Source organism: Pleurodeles waltl, chromosome 1_1 (assembly GCF_031143425.1).
Source record: "Pleurodeles waltl isolate 20211129_DDA chromosome 1_1, aPleWal1.hap1.20221129, whole genome shotgun sequence".
NCBI classification, from domain to species: Eukaryota; Metazoa; Chordata; class Amphibia; order Caudata; family Salamandridae; genus Pleurodeles; species Pleurodeles waltl.
This window is the reverse complement of record NC_090436.1, coordinates 457,191,394-457,206,603: the sequence shown is the minus strand read 5'-3', so window position 1 is coordinate 457,206,603 and position 15,210 is coordinate 457,191,394.

Here is a 15,210-nt window from a genome sequence, read left to right as displayed (position 1 = left end):
ATATGCGGGCCATCAGGGGGGGTCAGGGTTCGATGGGCACCCCTTTCTCATTGGGAGACCATCCCCAGCTGGGCCTCCACCGTCTTCCGTGCCCAGCGTCTCAGGTCCTCCCACCATTTGTGACAGTGGGTGCTCCACCTCCCGTAGACCCCCAGGGTCCACATGTCCTTGGCGATGGCACGCCATATACCCTTCTTTTGATGGGTGCTGACCTACAGAGAAAATACAGACAGGGAAAGGTATTACTCCGATCGTCCTGCCTGTTACACCTATGGCCCACCATACCCCTTCCCATCCCCATTTGCACAGACATGGCCTAGCACACAAGCTGCATGTCGCCCAGGGGACATACACCAACCTCCCCCTACACAAGGCCTTCACAAACACCACTCCATGCATTCATGTCCCATGCATCATGTTCACAGTGTACTCACCTGTTGGTCTGGACGCCGATACAGCAGTCCGTACTGGGGTAGGACCCCATCCACCAATCGCTCCAACTCCGCCGAGGTGAAGGCAGAGGCCCTTTCCCCAGTCACACGAGCTATGGTAGGTTCCAGACACAGGTCACAGCAGCACATCCAGTGTAGGTCCTCTCCTGTTGAAGGTTAGGCCAGGTTTCGGTACCTCCATCTAACATATGGTTCTCTGTCCTACTCACCCAAGAAGGTCTGCCAGATAATCATTACATGCTGCATGTTGCATAACCTTGCCTTGAGAGGCCGTGTGCCTTTTCTGCAGGAGGAGGAGGCTGGAGATGGTAACAATGGACCCTGTGGACAGTGAAGATTAGGAGGCAGAGGATGAGGATGAGGACAACAAAACTTCAGTGATTCCCCAATATTTCCAATGACACACAGGTATGACAGTGGTACTTCACATTTCATTGTCATTTTATTGTTTGTGAATGTCACTTGCAGGCTGTGATTTCCCACTTCTATGCCCACTCACTGTAACATTTGGTAACTCTTTTTACAGATGTTGGTGCCCATCTATCGCTCCTGGTCTGTTCACTGCAGCCAACTACAGGTCTATCCTATGTGCACATTACTGTACAGTTGAATTGCAATGTTTGAACCTTGTTAAACTAATACATAGTTAAATCATTTGACATACTCCATACTTGTATTTTTTTTAAATTGTGTTTAATGCAGTGCTAAGAAGAAAAGGGGAGAGTGCAATAGGCTGGGGTGATTATGGAAGAAAGTCCGGGGTATAGCTCCAGTCTATTTGTAGCACAGGTGCATTGTCCAAGGGGACATAGGAAGGGAAGACATGGCAGTTCATGGTGGACAGGGTGACAGAGTGGGACACAAGTGTGACAATCAGGAGAGTCGTATTTCCTGGCGGGGGTCTTGGCAATAGTCTCTGGCTTCTTCCTGGATTGCAGGGAATGCTTGCGGGGTGGTTCTCCTTCTGCAGGGGGAAGGGTGCTGGTGGCCTGTTAGTCCTGTGGTGGGGCCTCCTATCAACTAGTGGCAGCGGAGGTGGAAGGTTGTTCAATTGTCTGGCTAGTGGCAGGGGCCCACTGTTGTGAGGCTTCTTCCCTCATAATGTTGGCCATGTCTGCCAGTACCCCTGCAATGGCGACCAGGGTGGTGTTAAGGGCCTGCAAGTCCTCACTGGTCCCCTGGCACTGTCCCTCCGGCAGCCACCTGTTGGTATGCTCCCAGGGCCTCAGTGAGTGTCTCCTGGAGAGTCGGTTCCCTGGGTCTGTCCTCCCCCTGGCGCACAGCAGTCTTCCAGCTTCCCCGTTGCCCTGTGCCTCTATCCCCTAAACTGTGTGCCCACTGCTACTGACCCCCAAGTCCCTGATTGTCTTGGGTAATGGGGGTGCCCTGGGGTCCCTGTAGTGGTGGACACACGGCTGATTGACGTATCCTGGGGACAGAGGTGTGGGTACGCTTGGTGGGGGCTGTGGTGGTGTTTTCAGATGGGGGAGGCTCTGTAGTGGTGTGTGACTGGAGCTGGGTAACCGACTCTCCAGAGGTCCCTAATAGGCCAGGTTGATCATCCAGATCCAGGCAAGCCGAGTCGCTGTCATCACTGTGGGCCTCTTCTGTGGGGGGACTGGCTAGTGCCGGCACCTCTTCTCCGGTGACATTGGTTGGGATACCTGTGGGGATGTATATGCAGTGTTATTGTTTCTGTGTGTGACATTTTGTACATGGGTGGGATGCCCTCTTAGGTTGTATTTGCCCTGGCAGCTTTCACTTCTGTGAGTTGGTATGTGGTGGGCTAGCTGATTCAGTGTGCATGCTTTAGTGATAGGTGTCCATGCAGGTCTGTGAGCGGTGTCCATGCATTGGTGGCTTGGCATTGGGATGGGTGAGATGTGATGGTGGGGTGTGTGGGTAGTGGTGGAGTGATGAGAGTGATGGTGGGGGAATGTGATGGCATGCAGGTAGGGGGGTGATAGAAAGTGAGAGTTGACTTACCAGAGTCCAGTCCTCCTGCTATTCCTGCCAGGCCCTCAGGATGCATGATTGCCAAGACTTGCGCCTCCCATGTTGTTAGTTGTGGGGGAGGAAGTAGGGGTCCACCGCCAGTCCTCTGTACAGCTAGTTGGTGTCTTGCTACAATGGAACGCACCTTCCCCCGTGGGTCATTCCACCTTTTCCTGATGTCATGTCTTGTTCTGGGGTGATGTCCCATGGCGTTGACCCTGTCCATGATCCTCTGCCATAGCTTCATCTTCCTAGCAATGAATATCTGCTGCACCTGTGCTCCAAATATCTGTGGCTCTACCCAGATGATTTCCTCCACCATGACCCTTAGCTCCTCCTCAGAGAATCTGGGGTGTTGTTGTGGTGCCATGGGTGTTGTGTGAGTAGTGTGGGTGAGGGTGTGTAGGGTTATGTGTTGGGGTGTGTGTTGTGAGGTGCATGGGTGGTGTATAGGTGATGGTGGTATGTGGCTCTGGTTGCGTGAGTGGTCTTGTTGTCTCTCTCAGGTGGCAATTATTTGTATTCATAAAGGGATGTGGGTAATGTGGGTGTGTGTTTTATAGTGGTGTGGGTGTGTGGGTGTGGTGTGGGTATGGGTGTTAGGTGTGTGCAGTTTGAATTGTCCAATGTGGTGCTGTTTTGTTGGTGTGTGTGTATTTTGAGCGTGGCGGTATGTACCTCCAATGATTTACCACCGTTGAATGTTTGCCGCGATGATTTGTGGGTCATAATGTGGTGGGCGTAGTTCCGTTGGCGTAACAGTGTGGATTTGGATACCGCCAGTTTATCACTGACCTTTGGTGTGGCGGACTTGTGTGTGTGGCTGAATAGTGACGGATTGGTGTGTGTCATAATATGGTGAACGGGTATCCGCCGCGGTGGCGGTATGTTGGCGGCAGTCAGCTTGGCGGTAAGTGGGATTTACCGCCAATGTCACATTGAGGGCCTAAAAATTTTCATATGTAAATTTAGAAATTATGGATGATGTGATTTGAAATCAATGGGTATGTATCAGGCTTAGGAACCACTGCTATCATGTCACTTTGCAATGAATCAAGGAGGGCTTCCTCGAACAGCTCCAGAAGAGCGATTAGGAGACGTTTGGATTCATTGAAGATTTTCCCATTATTGAAGGTAGAGATCAGACTTGAAGGTGGAAGAAGAGGTGGCGGTTTGTTGTAGAGTGGGGAGGAGCATTAGATATAGCTGAAACATGGATGCACGTACAGAACAAATGAGATCATAATGGTTCATTCAAGAACAAAAAATGAGATCAGTTTTCAAAATGCTTTAGCAAGTGCAGTCCCACCGGTGATGGGATTCTTCGGATGATTATTATAGAATCTATGTTTTTGAGACTCAAAAGCATTTTTGGAAAGATTGTGCAACTATAAACCCGTCTCAGTCACATTCCTTTATGGTGCACATCCAAAATATATTATGATGACAATAAAAAGTATTAGTTTCACAGCACTACCAGAATATTCTCTAGACATGTAAGGTTACCCAACTCAAAGGCACTAATTCCTAGAATTATGAAGGGCCGAACCTTTCATGCAAGGATTCTAACTTCTTCTGCTGTTTTTCCCACCATAATTCATAGTTTTGCTTCATATTTTGCTTGAGGCAACACGTCTCACATTTCTGAATCTAAAACGTAAATTAAAAACAACGAATTGCACAACAAAGCATGCATCATTTTTGTGCATGCAAAACATTTAATAATTTTAATAAATATTTTGCTTGAGATTAGGAGGCCAACATTTTTATTCTTAAAAAGTGAACCAGAAAACACAGCGAGTGGGTCTTGTTTTGTTCTTTTGAAAGTAGCAATCGGCCAGAAAGCTTTCCTGACTTATGACAACTCATATGTCTGTCATGTTTACAAAAAGTTCCTGTTTTCTAAATAAAACTCGTTTGTCTGCTGGATACCAGTGTACACATACAGGGCGACCTAGCCAAAGCTTGCATACAGCAGCTGCTGTCTAACACTGAAAAGGTAAAAAACATGTTTAATTAGAGACAATTATTGTAATCTTTGCTCAGAATACATGGGTCCTTAATATTCTGCATTCGGCTGGAATAAAGCATATTTTACTAACAAGTACTACTTTAAAAAGGAAGCAACAATGTTCGCAGCAGAAAAAAATCATAATTTAGATTTTGAACAAAAAACAGCTGCTCCTAAGTGTAAACAACCAGGAAATAAAATACATAACACTCACTTGACCAAGAGCTGTAACAAAATGCACTCTTAACAAACACAGGCCGGGTGGGTTCTTGAAAGCACAACAAATATGTGACAGATTCACCAAAACACAGATTAATGAGCACTCGGGTTAGTTGTTTACATTGAGAATTGCTGAGAATACGCAGCCTAAACATTATAGCACTGTTTACAAAATACGCAATTGAAAAATACTGTTACTAATAAAATAGCCCCCTAAACAAAGAGATTTTAGCGCCTTGCTGTAAGGCTGAACATCCTGCTGATGGATGCTTGAGTGTGAGGTCGAAACCGTAGTTCAATCAATGTAAAGCTTGCATTTTTCACTAGTATATCCAATGCACACTTTACCACCGAACTGTGCGGTACGGTGAATACTTACAGATGAATGGAAGGACAATGATAAATTGTCCTTTCCACGGTTCCTATTCATGTGATGCCATCTGGAGGGATCTTCCGAAGAGTTTCCACCCACGGTTAAGGTAAATAACTTTATCGCTGGACTGTCCTCAAAGTTTATGTAAAAAAAACAAGGGGAACGCTATGATCACTATAGACCAGAAATATCAATCAAAGAAGAAAAGACAATGGTCCCCAATAGCAAAGAGATGCCATGGAGCTCAATAGTCATACTATTATGAGTAATTGTAAATAGAGGCAGAGGCTTTGTCTGTCAAAGGGCGTTTGGCCAAGGCTCATCCAGAGGGACTAGCCATCCCTTTTATGGATGTTGGGGGGAGGTGAGGGACTGCTAGCTACAGGCCTTGGTTTCAGCCTCCAGGTGCTACCACACCCACCCCTCCAAAAGCATGACTATTCCAGCCTGCGTGTGGGAGGTTGTCTTATATTCTTGCAGCACCAATGCCAACTACAGAAACAGATGGTTAGGGCCAGGCAAATAGATTAAGAGGGATATCGGACAGACTTTTCCATCCTGCTGGTCACTGCTTCCCATCAAATCCCTCTTCCAAAATATTCAGTGCATCATCAGGTGTTCTTCATGTAAATACAAATACAAATTCTGCTGTACAAGGCTGCAATATCTCTTGTTCCTCCAATGAGAGACAACTGGGTTTTATTCCATCCTTTTCCTGCTACAAAAAGCAACAGGAGACTGTTGCTTGGTTTTGGATCTCAAAGGTGTAAACCTACATATACCTCACAAACCTTTCAAGTTGGTGATGGGTCAGGACATTCTGACTATGATTAAGAAAGGAGAGTTTCTGGCATCATGGGACCAGATGGATGCCTATCTTCAGATCCCCATCTGTGACGACCACCAGTAACTGCTTTGCTGTGTGGGAAGATCATTCTCAGTTCTGAGTGCTCCCATGTGGCCTCTCGTCAGTGCCAGGGGTATTTACCAAGTTCCTGGGCCCATTGGTGGACATTTTACATTCCAGGGGAATTCAGGTGTACCTATACCTCGATGACTGGTTAGTTGCTGCTGCTTCTCTTTTTTTAAGGCAAAGCATCATGTTCAGCAAATCTGCAACCTGCTTCTGAAATATGTATTTCTTCTAAATTACAAAATATCTAGTATGCAGCCTTCACAGTCACTCCAGTTCATTGGGGCCTTGTTTCAGACAGAAATAGGGGAGGTTTTTCTTACAGATGAAAGAAAATCCAAGCTAGTATCCTGTAACTCTTCTGTCAAAATCCCAGGTTTCAGTAAGACTCTGGCTCAGGAGCCAAGGGGACCTGGCCTCAACACTACCAATTCTTCCATGGGATGCCTCTACCTTTATTTTTTAAACCATCTTCTTTGTCAATGAGATCTGATATCTCTGAATTCAGGAATATTGGTGCCTGTGACTCCAGATAGCTTCAGGATCTTCAGCGGTGGCTAGTTCCAGAAAAAACTGTACAAGGATCACTGATTAACCCCTCCTCTTGTCACAGCCCTGATGACAGATGCTGGGAGTGTTGGGTGGGGAGCTGCAAGGGATAATTCAAAGGCCCAAGGCAAATGGATCAGTCTAGAAAGATCCCATCAGGACTGGTGGCGCTTTGTGCAACAGTCTTTTTGACACCCTCCCCCCATGGCCTCCTCTTTGTATGCCCGCACTACCACCTGGCAAAAGTGCCCCTCATCTCTCCATAGCCCCTCGTATACATTTAATTAGCTTTAAAGCTCTGGTGAAGGCTACCTTTAATACAACCACTCAGCTATCCATATAAAATACAGATCTGTTCTTTGCAGCCGGCATATTAACCCTCTGCACTACTTTATGATGAGTCAAAAATGCCACAGGACAAAACTCTGATCTCCCTCTGTCAGGAACATTATTCACAAGAGAAATTAAATGGAACTTTGTTTCAGGTGCTTTTAAATTTACACAGCGCCCCTCCCCTAAGGTCAGCATCCCCCCTCCAGGTCAGCACCCGGTGCGGCCGCACCAGTCGCACTACCTTAAAGCTCACCCTGAATCTCACACCTGCAACTGGAGGGAGCTGGCTGCTATACAGAAAGCACTTTTGTGGTTATTCCCTTCCTCCAGATTTGTTCTTTGTATTCAAACAGACAACATAATAGTCAGCATTTAATCAACCACCAGGAGGATGCAGTCACTTTATTTTCTATTTCTCAAGACATTTGTCTATAGACCAAGAGAACTCCCTATACTCTGACAGCAGTTTGTCTTCCAGGGAAGGAGAATGGGCATGCACACTCACTAGGCCCCTCTTCGGTTGCTTTCTGCCACGCACCCCTACTCTTTCAGAAGACTGTCCTCAGGTTTTGTCAACCTTGCTTGGACTTGTTTGCCACAGAGAAGAACGATCCTTCCTCAGTTTGCACCCTGATCCCATTTAGGAAAGCTTGTTTGACAGGTACATTAGCCATTTCTTGGCCCGAGGTCTCTCTATGCCTTTACTCCTTTTCCCCTCATTGTCAGAGTTTTGAGGAAGATACAGAGTACCAAGTCGAAATCCTCCTACTGGCACCTGAATAGGCAAGGAAAATGTGTTGTTCCCTACTACTAGAAATGGATGGTTGCCCTAATTACCAACTTCCCATCCTACCATTGCCACTGACATCTCCTTTCCTCAAGCAATATTTCTCTGACATCTGAAACTCAGGGTATGAGTCTTGCGAGGGAGTTACATCTTTTAGCCCAGGGATGCTCAAAGGAGCATGCCAAAAGTATTACATTCTCAAGGTAGCCCTACCCAGCATTCTCAAGAAAGACCTACAGTCGACATTGGTGGAATCCTGGTGCAAAGATAGAGGAGCATTCCCTGAGTTATGTGATCACATTAAATCTTTGGATTTCTTAAGTGATGGGTTCAGTTTGGGCTTGGTAGTATTCTCCATCATAGCCAAATAGGCATCAATTCAAGCATTTAGGAGTTCTGACATTTGTTCAGTGGCCCCACTAGCCTCCTGTCTGTTGAGGAGTTTTTTCCTATGCCATCCTATTACTCATTGGCTTGTTTCCTCTTCATGTCTTGATGCTTCATGCTTTAATGGATATGTCCTTTGAGCCACTATAGGGAGCAGACCTTAAATTCCTTTCGGCGAAAGTGCTATTTCTGGTTGCCATCTGCTCAGGATGTAGGATTGGGGAAATCGAAATTTACTTGCCTCGCCTCCATTCTTAGGTTCTGCCATGATGTACTTAGTCCTAGTCCCCTTTTTCTTTCCTTTGACCTGAACTTGATACTGTGCGTTCTTGCAAACTTGATTCTCCAGCATGTATTCATGTGTCTCATGAATTGCGAAAGCTATACATTTTCATAAGAACTGGCGTTTCTACCAGGATATTACACAAAAGATATGACTGATTGACTATTGTCACGTGCTCATAGACAGAGTTAATAGAAATGAGCAATACTGGATGTGGCTGGACACTATGAAAGAAGTCAATCTTGGATAAAACCTTCTAGAAATTAAAAAAAATAAAACATATGAAACATTTGGAACGTTTTTGATGTTCAGTTGTGCCATACTGTCAGAAGGGGAGGTTCTGTAAGCAATTAAGTGCATTTGTATTTGTTTTTGATTAACTAAAATCATAACAAACTGTAAAAAGGAAATTAACGCAACAAAAGGCCATTGCAGCCATGTTACATCTGATTAATTAAAAATTAGAACTAAAAAACTGAAAGATTTCGAGAATTACTGTTTATCCAACAGTTGTTACTTAATACAGATTTGATACTACTTAGTTAAGACGTTTATAATTGTTTTAAAACACACTCTATAGAAATTTCATATAGCAGCAAATATCGGCTATGCTCTTTATATTAAAGCAATATCTTAATGTATCATTTCAACATGTGACTTTGGGTTAGATGTATCATTATCCCAGTTTGCATTTCCTAAATATTGATTTTTAAGAAAACGCTAATTAAGAAATGCAAAATGGGATGTATGAAAATTGCGGTTCGGTAATAACGATTTCTTTAAAGTCACAATTGCTATTATCGAATTGCAATGTGACTCCATTCATCCCTATGGGCCTGTAGGTCCAAAGGTGCGAATGGTTTTGCATTTCCGAATTTGCAAATTCCTGGACCGTGCAGAAAAGGTAAGTGTCTTTTTTTGTTTGTGTGTTTAATTTTATTACATTTTAGGTCATCAATCCCCCCCCAAGACTCCACATCCCCTCCTCGCGCGCCGCACCCACCCCGCTCCAGTGACATGGCAAGCATGAGACCCATGTCTGGGTATTGCCATCCCACTGTTTTTCTTTACTTGAGAAAATCATTGACGTGCTCATGGCCAGCTGGACACCTTTATCCACCGTCAGAAAGTGGTAGGTGTTCTGTTCGATTGCCAAGAGCATTACAATGCCCACACTGCACATAGGGGCGGACAGAACATAAGCCACGTTGTCACGGAGTACCTTGCGTGGCAAAAACACAAAGGGCCTGATTTAGATTTCAGCAGGCATGTTACTCCGTTACAACGGTGATGGATATCCTGTCCATCAAAATATACGTTCCATAAGAAATAATGGGATTTATATTTCGGAGGTCAGGATATCCATCACCGTTGTGACGGAGTACCCTGTCCGCTGAAATCTAAATCAGGCCCAAAGTCTTGACTAATTTTTTAAGTGCTTTTTAGGAAACTTATGTATACAAAACAAGGATCACCCTGATTGTCCACGAGAACCAGACTAAGTGCAAGTGCAAGTGACCGCTAAGGCTCAAACCAAGGTCATGGGAGCCCTCACCAAGGGACTCCATTGAGCTTGGTTTGATCCGTTTCTGTTGCAGGCACTAAGCCTAGCCACACAGGTGGGGCACCGTTTTTATCAAAACAAGTGGGTCAATGCTAGTTGGTAGGAAGTTTGAAGATTCCTGTAGATTCAAGAAGCTTCTATCACATAAAATGAAGAAAAATACTTTGTTTCAGGCAAAGTTTGAGGATTGCAGATCATTGTGGGTGAGAGAGCGTAGTTTAAATAATACATATATCAAAATGAAATGCTTATATCAATGCTTAACGATGCTGCATAGAAAACAACAATAATAGCGATTTTGCTTAAACGTGCATTTGAATTATAACTATAATGTGTGTGCCCACCAATGTATACGCGAACTAATAACTCATAATAATGAGTAAAACTATTCATGCTATGGTTAATCAAGTTTATATTAACATTTACGATATTGCATTTATATTGAAAACCTTATAGGCCTTAAGTTAGCGTGAGCTGTGGGTTTTAGCTGCCAAGCTCTCATATTAAAAGCATTTTTCTGTTTTTCAGTGTGCTGAGTCGCAAAGGGCCAGGACCCTGTAAATGTTCTTTTTCTTCAACTTGGAAGATGAATGTATCTATATAATTCTGTTCTCAACAGCCTATTTGGTGCCTTAGTTAAAGTCTTGAATACAAAGTTGAAACAAATGTAGATTTATGTAATGTACAAGGACATTTAAACCATGGACAAAGGAACTGCTGACCCGAGAAGACGTGCCAAGATATGAAGTAACCCCCGGATATGCCACCTTCGAAGACGTCAATTATGAAGACCAATCAAAATGTTATGAATTAATGTGGGGTGACAATTAGAATTACCTAATGCTTAATTTGATAGGTTAAAGATAGTGGGGTATAGTAAATGTCCAATGAAATCTTGGGGGAAGGTATTACGAAAAAGGGATAAAAACCCATGTCACAGAAGGGTCAGGGAACTAGGTAGGGAATGCTATTGATTTTATCCAGAAACTCTGTCACTCTGTTTGGTGACTTTGAGACTTATTAAACTATCTTCACCCATAGACTGCCCTTTACGCTTCTCCTCCTTATGAGGGAAGTGTCCCCTGTTTTTATTCAAGTTTAGACTGATGGCGCTTTGACTGATGTCCTGAAGACGAAGACTGATCCTGTGTGCTGACCTAATCTTTGGAGGGAAATGATGACAATGCAATTTGTAATTTGTCTGTTTGCTTTTCCTTTCTAGGTACCAACTGCTCATTTTGATAGAGACCTTAGCTAGATGTTTTCCAAATTGGTGTTCTAAATTCTTTTGCATGAAGCCCAACATGCTGATGCTAATTAGTGGTTAGGACAGGAGTTCACTCCGACTGACGCAAATAGACAAATGACTGACGTTATGCTATGCTGAACTAACACGTATATGATATTTGCTGTATTCTGATCTATGTTTACGCCGTGTTATGTATTGATGTTTGTGATTCTTGCATTAATGAAATATTATCACAGCTGCCATATCGTGACTATGCTGTTATGCTTCTTGGTATTGAGATTAACTCTTTTGCTCGTAGATTGTAACCAATGGGGAATAAAATACATAAAATTCTATTAAAGGTGTGGTTATTCATGGCTGAAAGGTCATGGTTGCGTCGACAATTTGATTAATGTCTTTAACCAAAGTAAAGTGTTTTGTGGTGATAAATATTGATGACATTATTGATATATTGCTTGACATATTGATCAGTTATCTCGTCCTACGGTGTCTCTCCACTGGGTCACAAGATTCATTGGCCTAAAACGAGTCCTAATGTGTAATAAATTAACATAAAAGGACGCGTTAGCATGGGTAAAAAAACCTTGTGGGATAAATGCAAGGCACACCACCTGGACTCCCCTGATTGTTTAGTTTTGAAAAATATCTGTGGTTTATAGGTCTGCATGAGAGATGCCACAGCATGGCTCCAAATACAGCAGTTCCCCCTATTCCATATTTCTCAACGTATCTCTTAACATATCACTTCAGGTCCCTTTCTGTCACCATCTCTTGGCCCACCCACACAAGTGGGGTACCGTTCTTATGGGAAGACATGTTGGAACTCAAGGAGGTAGAAAACTTGTTGCTCCCCAAAAAGTACAGAACCTTCCATCACAGAAATGAGGGGAAGAAGTGTGTTTCTTACTAAAGTTTAATGCTTACATAGGCTGCCGGGTAAAATTAGCTGGTGAGAACCACATGTGTCACACACCCCTGGACTAGGTTTGCTTGGTTCGGCTAGGTGCTGGATTAGCTAAAGTCCGAAATCCACAGCTAACCACATTACAAAAAAAAGGGTCAGTTTTAATTTCAAAAGTTTGATGTGTCTATTTTGGGCTGTTTCCTGTTGTCCTACCAACACAAGTGAGGTACCATTTTTATCGGGAGACTTAAGGGAATGCTAGTTGAAGTTTGTGACTGCCTGCAGTTTCCAGGTGTTTAGTTTTCAAAAATGTGCAAATTTGACCTAGGGCCTAAAATCCATGGCAACCAACTTTACAGTAAAAAATGTCAGCCGCATGAGTCCTCGGGATCAGTTCGGTACTCTTTGGTGCCCACCTCTCGACAGCCTCAATTCAGTATGCCAGAATAGCACAGAAGGTTGGGGTGATCAAGTGAGGGTAGGAGAGGGGGTTTGGGAACAGCTGCCAGTGAGATATAAAGAAAGAAGAAGAATTAGTATAAGTGAGCCTGACTTACTGTAAATTATGTTACAACTCAACTACCTACTGAATCCCCCCTCACTTTATCTGAAAAGGAAACATGAGTAATATGCCTGAATAGTAATGTCTCTTCCTTTCACAGCATAGAGTCTTCTAAATGATAAAGAACTTGTTTTACCAATAATAATTTCTACTGTTTCAAAAGCTTGATAACTCACCATGACTACTGTGGTTTTGCAGTGCCCACCATTAAGAAGGACAGTCTATCATCACAGGAGTGTCTGTTGAAGTTGCATCAGAAACTGGTGAGATAAATCATAGGGTCCGGGACTCAACAAGCTTTCCTTTATATCAAATGTCTTAAAACCAATTGAATATCTCTGGACTTGCACCTTTATGCACCACAGGTGTTGTGCATCACAAACCAAGCAAGTCTTTTCTAGCTGTTGTTATATGAGCCACTTTGTTTATGCGGGGAAAAACCCTCCTGTGATGCTTAATCACGTTCACTTAAGCGAATTGTTAAAAAGCGCGCTTGTGGAGTTTCTCAGTTTTTACAGAGTACGTCACTACTATCCTCATTGGGCTTTCTGCATTCGCTTGCTGCACTTTGTAATACGTTCAGCAATGTCCCAGGCAACCTCTATTGCAAGGCTAAACATGTGAACAGCGTGCACTCGAGAACAGAAACAAATGGTTCAGCTGCACCCTTGCAGCATCGAAGATTCTTCTCCACGCTGGATCTGCTTTCTGACTCGCCGCTCACTCCTAGGAATGACAAGCAGCACGGTGCAGGCAGAACCAACTTTTGTACGAGGGCTCCTCCATATCATCACGGCAACACTGTCCTGTCTCCTGCGTGAACATAGATTCCTAGGTCATGTCGTCCCTCCATACTCAGCGCTGTTCTGCCTTTGAGAATGTTTCTGAGATATGATACAAAAGATATTAAAGGCAGCAGAACACAATAAAGTACAACATGGGCATCTTCATTGCTCTGAAGCTTGTAAGTAGTACAGTTTTCTCTTACTTAGGATCAGTGCCACCTGAACCAAAGAAGTACTGGCCTTTGACTTCTTGTCATTGGTATAGCCACTACTGTTATCAATGTCACCTGACTGTATCTGGCAGCATTCACTGTCCTGATTCTCCTTGCCTTTCTGGTGAGTCTGACAAAAAGAGTCAGTTTTGAGTGGAAAAATGTGATGTATCCATGTTGTGTTTCGGGCCGTTTCCTGTTGTGGGCACTAGGACCACCCACACAAGTGAGGCACCATTTTTAATAGGAGACTTGAATGCTGGGTGGAAGGAAGTTTGTGTCTTCCCACAGATTCCAGAACTTTCAATCACAGAAATGTGAGGAAAATTAGTTTTTGTCAAAGTTTGAGGTTTGTAAGGGATTCTGAGTCAAAAGAAACCTGGTAAGAGCCACACAGTCACTCCACCCTGGATTCCTTCAGGTGTCTGTTTTTAAAAAAATTTGCAAGTTTGCTAGGGTTCCCTAGGTGCTGGCTGAGCTAGGGCCCAAAATCCACAACTTCCCACTTTGAAAAAAAGGTTATTTTTGAGTGGGAAAATGTGATGTATTTAGGTTGCTCTTTGCTCAGTTTCCTGACGCCGGCACTAGGCCTACCCATACAAGTGAGATGCCATTTTTATCGGGAGACTTGGGAGAATGCTGCGTAGAAGGAAGTTTGTGTATCTCCCCAGATTCCAGAGCTTTCCATCACAGAAATGTGAGAAAAATATGTTTTTAAGTCAAAGTTTGAGGTTTGCAAGGGATTCTGGTAAAAAACACCTGGTGAGAGCAACACAAGCCACCCGACCCTGGATCCCCCAGGTGCCTAGTTTTCAAGCATGTGTAAGTTTGCTTGGTTTCCCACAGTGATTTCTGAGCGAGGGCCCAAACTCCACTGCTAACCATATTGGCAAAAACGGTCAGTTTTCCGAAGAATAATGTGATGCGTCCATGTTGTATTTTGGGACGTTCTGTTGCTGGCAGTTTTGTCGCTGGCAGTATGCCTTCCCACCCAAGTGAAGTACTATTTTTATCAGAAGACACAGGGGAGTATAGAATAGTAGAACATTTGCTATTAACCAATTTGATTTAGCTTCATTTGTGCCATGCAAATGCAAAACAGTTTGTAAGAAAGAAGACATTTTCCAAAATACCCCCAAATCATATGGTAGTATGATAACCACCAATTTAGAGATGTACAAATAGGGAAACAGCCTTTTCTACACAGCCGAAGCAGCGCGTATTGTTACCACGCTTACCTGAACCACGCATGTGCCTGAACCACGCAAATGCGTGGTTAAGGCACCATGCATATGTGTGGTTCTGACACAAAGCAGGAACAGCCGGGAAAGGAACGCAGTGGTTGGGTAAGTGGGGAGGGGTGATTTTTAAGGAAAAGGCAGGGTAGGTTTTAGGGTTCAAGGTGGGGGCTGGTAGTTTTTAGGACAGGGTAGGTTTTAGGGTACAGGGCAGGGGGTCAGGTAGTTTTTAGGACATGGTGGGGTAGGTTATAGGGTTTTGGGTGGGGGCTGAGGGCAGGGTAGTTTTTAGGACAGGATAGAGTAGGTTTTAGGGCTTAGGGCAGGGGTTGGGGTAGTTTTAAGGACAGAGTGGGGTAGTTTTTAGTACAGGTTAGGTTTTAGGGTTTTGGGC